Consider the following 6,335-nt stretch of genomic DNA (forward strand, 5'->3'; position numbering starts at 1 on the left):
GATTTCTATCAGGAAGAAAAATATCCACAGATTATAAATGCCTTGCTCTGAAAATTGTTAGCAACTGCATGTAATCTGAATTTTTATCCTGCAAAGGGTGAGTAGAAATCTTTTGTGTATGTTGTTTATGTTAATGTTCTGGGTTATTGCGTAGCATTTCAGAATAGCTCCTCACTCATTTTCTGTAGCCAACTACTTGTAGATCTTTGCAGATTGTAGCACTAAAAAAAGCCCTCAAAATTGTAAACATGTTTAGTCATGTGAGAATCTATCAATCTAGTCCATCTTGGAAATGCAAACCATATTCTTATTCTCTGATAAATGAGAAGACAGAACAATGCTAAGCCCAAGACTACTTGTGACTTACTTAGTCCTAAGTTTATCTTGCTTTTGTGTTTTCTTCTGATACTCCATTTCTAAGGTGCTGACTGTGCAGACAACATAAATACTTCTTTCCCATGTTGCAGATTCTTCTCATAGACTGCCATTCTTTTCAGAGGCAATCAGTAGAATGAAAAGGGCCGAAGGGGAGTTATTCACTCGATTTCTGATGGCAAGGTAGGATTTTAATATGTCTGCCTGATTTGAAGAATGATTGTTTGATAATGAAGAATAGATAAAAATATTAAAGAAAAGTTTACACTACTTGGGAAACATGCTAGGATGTGGCTTTGAGAAACACAAGTTATGCTTATAGTATGTATCATCTAATCTCTTTTTCTGACTTACTCTTTCTTCTCCCTGAATCTCCCTATTTCATTTTAGTTTTTTTTTCACTTTATTGTTAGGAACATTTATGGGAGACAGGATTTATGGTCTCCTTCTGCTAATAAATCCTAAGGAATATGACTACTTAAAGTGGGGAATACACAGCAGGAGAAGATGAACTCTTAATAAACAAATATCCTGTTTTCATGCAAATATTCTTAGTAACACAAACAAAACAAAGCAGAGAAGGAAATGCAGCCAAAGTGTTATACAAGCTGTGGTGTAAGTAAATAGGTTGGATTTCAAAATTTTCCAGAGGCCAAGAAGAGCTTCAAGTTATCCTCCAGGCTTTTCCAACTCATTTCTTCACGTGGTTTAATCCCATAATAATGGATGGAGAGTTGGAAAAGGAGAATTGGAAGGATGACAAAGCAACCTGAGAACTTCTAAAAATTCTCAGTTCCTATCTTGCTCCATATCTTCTCCTTGATGAGAGAATTTAACCTTAGAACTTGGCAGATTCCATTCCTTGAAGATTTTGGAAACTTTTAAAGTTACCAAGGTCATGTTATGACCCCTGTTCCAGTGAAAATACTATCTTCTTCCACAACCATGTGTTACTGTCTGCAAAAGGTACTAACAGGAGTTAATTGGTATTAAGTCTAACATTTGTCCATACTGACATGCTGAAATTAAATTTAGAAGCTTAATAATGTAATAGGGACATAATGACTTGGAGTTATTAATGAGAAAGGAAAATGTACACTGTATGGTCATCTGGTAATGGGTATGGATAAATACTCCCTACATCTCCTAGATAGTGTGACAACTGCAGTTACAGGAGAGGAGTCTCCATCTTGGAAACAGTGAATTGTGAATGAAAGTGGGTAATAACTGATTGTTACCTTTTGGGTAAATACTGTGGCCAATAGTGCTGATACGATCCATACACAAATAAGCAAAGAAAAAAATTTATTTGGTGGCTATTCTGGTAACTTTTGGACTTTCTGAGCCCAAGCATCAAGATTTCAAGTAGCATGGTCAAGGCTTGATCAGAAAACAAATGTCAGGATCAAGAAGGCATTAGAAAATATGTGCTTTACATACATGTTCACAGCTTAATGAGAAGCTTAATGGGTACTTCAGTCATTGTTGCTGCGTACTTATAAGGGGAATAAATTTGAAAATTGGGATCAACACTGTAGCAGAAAAAGCTGTCAGAAGATTCAATGACTGCAAATTGATCCTTGGATTATTTCAAATTAAAGAGAATATGCACATTGTTAACTACCATGGGAGAACTTTCCTGTTTTGGAGTCTGTTATATGCTGAAAATTTTTGCATCAGAATTATGCAATTTTGCAAATAGGAATTAAAATATTCACTTTCATCCAAAGAGTATTGTTTAATTTTGGGGACTGATGCATCACAGAGCAAATTAATACCAATTTTTTCATGCTTTGGATGATGTAAATCTTAGCCCAGACTTCAGGCTCATACTCTGATCTGAACTTTGTCTCTAGTAGATATCTTGCTCATGGATCAAACCAAAGAGTTGGTAATGAAAACTTTTGAATATCACAAACAGACGCTTATATGTAGCCAAAATTTGCAGCTGGCTCTAAACCTTCTATTGTACTGAAACAATATCTGGCTTCAGCTGTCTTTAAATGTGGGGAAAATCTGGACTTGAACTTCACAGTTTGGGAGCTTCTGTTTTTTCTTTGTTTTACTTGCGGGATTGCAAGAATATACCATGCATACTGTTGTACAAGTGCCACATGGTTACTGACTTTGGCAAAGAAAGATGTTTTCTCTATGCTGAAATGATATGGTAGACTTACCAGCTTATAGCCAGAACATTGTTACCATCCATGGAAAGAGTGAGAGACAGATATAACTCACTAGTGATTTTCTGTCATTACAACATGTTCTTCTTTCCTACTTTTACTAGGTTTCATTTTATTGAGGGAAAATCTCTCTAAAAGTAATAATCTGCAGGAAGTTTATGTTTGAAACAGAATTATTTTCTTTCTGACAATACTGTGATGGGAACATCACCTAGTAGAGCTTAGTGGTGAATGACATATACAAGTGCCCTGAGATGTGTAAGTGGAGTGGGGCCATTCAGAGGCTTGGATCCAAGGTACAAGCTTGGTTCCTCCAGACCATGCTGATTTAGAGCAGCCAGCCTGAGAAGGAAAAAACATTCAGATTTTTCTCCCCTGCATAGATTTTTATTTTTTTTTTCCCCTGAAATCTGTCACACTTGCAATACTAAGAATTCAATATTAATTACTTTACTTTCAATTTCAAAAAACAGGTGATAGTAACACAGGTTGGTTTACCTGAGCCAGCAAATGTAGTTCTCCATAACTGGAAACTAAATACAAGGTAAGTGTATTAATTTTGTTTAGTTTTAGTTTAATAAAGTGTATTAATTAATTTAGATGGCTGAAATAGCATCTATTCCATAGATCATTTTGCTGCAGGTTCCATAAGCCTCACAGCAAGCATTAGATCCCTCAGCAGAAGACAGAATATTATAGCTACATAATATCTTCTAGTTCCTTGCTATGTACTAGTCTGTTGAGTGACCATTGGCCAACACTTGCCTTTAGCCTACTGAGCTAAAGCTACTTTAGCATTTCATGTGGGTTTTTTGAAGTGAAAATTGACAATAAAAAAATTTATCAGTGTTGCCCCTTCAACTACCAATGGCCATTAAAAAAATTCAAGGAAGCACTACTTTAGTGATTTTGAAATTATAAGGCAGGCTAACCTCTGAAGTTTTGAGACAGAATGACTCAAGATAAAGGTTCCCTTTTGCACTCTATACCTTAAAACATTTTGCACTTTTCATTTCAATTTTGATTAAAGATTTTTATTCTAGCAGGCTCTTGGCTTTTACTTTTTAAAAACAAAGTTTAAAAACCAATGAAATTAGTTCCTTTTAATCTATTATATTATTAATACTATTAAATATATGGTATATTAGTATACCTTTTCTACAGAAGAACAAATATGTTTTATTTTTCTTTCATGACATGTACATGATATGTCTTGATTCATGTTATATTATTGTGCTTGAATGATCACATGATTGCACAAGTGACATGAGAACATAGTGGATCTTACTTGCCAGATTCAACACTACATTCACTAGAATAATATTCAGCTAGGTTATGTTCATTTTTCTGTCTTCCTTGTTAGACTAGAAAATATTTTAATGACTTCAGTTTTTAAGTACTTACAGGACTACTATGGGCATTGTGTGCTTTCAAAAATTCAAATAAAACACATAATTTCAACTTAACCCAAATTTTAGTCATATAAACAGTTGATTAAAAATGAGTAAAACCTCATACAATAATAAAATAAAAATAAAACATCTGTTCCACTGGTTATGTAACATGAATCAGTAATATACTTAATTTTTTTTTCCTTTGTAGCAGCTTATATGAAATTGCACGGTCTCATTTAAAGGGACATTATGCATTTTAAAACATTTAGAATTTTGCAGCAACGTACTAAGTAACATCTCAATTTTTCTGCAATATCTGAGTTTATATTGTATCTATTGAGCAGTATAGATCATTATTTTTTTCACTTATTTATCTTCTGATTATTTTCCATACTCCTATTTGGCCAGCTGTTGTGGGGGAAGAACTCTGCCATTGCCTTTTATTTCTTGCTGCCTTCATGAGATGAATTTCAGTACAACAGTTTACAGTGCAGTAGTAAACTTTCTCACTTGTTGGCAATTACACCATGATGTTTTAGACTTTATTTGGGCTGCTGTATGGAGCACTAGGTTGCTAGATATTTAGAGAGCTTTCAAAAGCCATGCCGTAGAATTAGTCAACTTCAGCTGAGTCTTGCAAAGGAGTCTGCTTTGTCACGCTTTTGTGAGCGGTTCCCAAAAATTACTGGCTTTCACAGCAACAGTAAAATATCAGCAAAAATGCTGCATCAACCTCTCTATAAGGTTTAAAATAAGTTTTTAAAATTTTGGACCAGAATGTAAGAGGATTGAAATTTCCTGAAGCTGAATTCATAAGCTTGTGGATTATTTGCCCACATATTTATACTGGAAAGGATGCATTTGCTATTTGTTTGCTATCACTTAGTAATGTATTTTTCTTCTGGTAACTTAAAAACATTTTCCAGAATACTTTCTGCGAACTTAACATCTTAAATTAGACCCCAAAATGGACATTCCAATGCAATTTATGTGTGATGAAGCCATCCCATTTTGTCATTTGGGGTAATGGCTTCTGGAGCTATGCTTGGAACACAAGACATTGCTAACAATGGAAAATACACACAACTCTTGAAAACAGATGAAGATCCAAGGTCTTCTGGTGAAAAGCTGCCTGTTTTTGATATCATTACTTTTTCAGGGATTTGAAGTATTTTACAAGCATTTAATTTCTGCTTGAGGAATCCATAATAATCTTGTTGTTTTTCTTGATCAGCTTTCTCTAATAGTTGTTGTACTTGCTCTCTAGAGCCCATTCAAATGATTTTAACACTGTATGTTCCAGATTGTGCTTGTTAAGGTGAGGGTCCTGCATGATCATAAGGCCAGTGGAGATCAAGCATTTTGAATAGATTTTGATTAGGTTGTCTAATGATTGCTTCTTTCTTGATTTTGATATGTAGTATTAGTGCCCTCAAACACATCAAAGTCTTGGTACAATCCTCCCTTTTATTTGTTATGCCTGTAGTTTCATTACTATCTATGACTGCATTTCACCTTCCCATTATGAACACAGTAATTACCATTCATTTTTCCTCCCTGATATTCTTAGTTATCTTTGTCACCAAATTCAAATTTCTTATTCTCATATTTGACTCTTTACATAAGCTTGGTGGCCCTGCCAGGCAGGGGGGGGTTGGAATTTCATGATCCTTGAGTTTCCTTCCAATCCAGGTCATTCTGTGTGATTATATGTTTGTTGCTCTTATCAAAGGGACATCTTCCTCTGACATTTCACTGTGTGAAGCTGAACTGTATTTTTAATAACTTTTTCTTGTTATGATTTTTCTGAAGGATCCCTCTCCATTCACCCTATAGAAAACTTTGTCTTCGAAGCTCATCTGTAATACCTGTCAAAAAGCACTGAATCTGGGGTACAGATGCAAGGATTTAACATTTTCATGATAATTTACAGTTCTGTTATAGTATCATTGAGTCCATCTATTGGCTACACACAGGACCACCTAAAGCTCTGACCCTATATCTGAGAGCATTTCTGAATGCTTGAACTCTATCAAGCTTGGTGCCCTGGGGAGTCCATTCCAGTGCCCAGCTGCTTTCTGGTGAAGAATCCTTTCCTGATACCCCACCTGAACTTCTACTGGCACAGTTCCACTTTGTTGTCTCTGGTCCTTTTGCTGTCTGTAATCAGAAAGAATGGATAGGTGCCTCACCAACTTGAGAAAAATAGAAAAATACAAATCCTTGTATCCTATTTTTGCATTCTATTTTTTTGTTTGTTTGTTTTTTGAATACTGATTGATGTTGTAGTCTGATACATCTGTTGGATAGAGTATAGGGTAGAAAGAGAAAATCAATAATGAGCTATTTCCGTATGAATAAAGGAATAAATTAATATAGTCAC

At 34.9% G+C, this 6,335-nt stretch overlaps 1 long non-coding RNA gene across 1 annotated transcript; it reads left to right on the forward strand.

Moving 5' to 3' along the window:
• Window positions 1-3,104, forward strand: LOC116653329. Its single transcript, XR_004306918.1, has 3 exons — window positions 1-97; window positions 468-558; window positions 3,032-3,104. It is a non-coding gene; the product is annotated as an uncharacterized LOC116653329 (long non-coding RNA).
• Window positions 3,105-6,335: the final 3,231 nt, after the last annotated feature.

The sequence above is a fragment of the Coturnix japonica genome, chromosome 4 (assembly GCF_001577835.2).
Source record: "Coturnix japonica isolate 7356 chromosome 4, Coturnix japonica 2.1, whole genome shotgun sequence".
Taxonomy (NCBI): domain Eukaryota; kingdom Metazoa; phylum Chordata; class Aves; order Galliformes; family Phasianidae; genus Coturnix; species Coturnix japonica.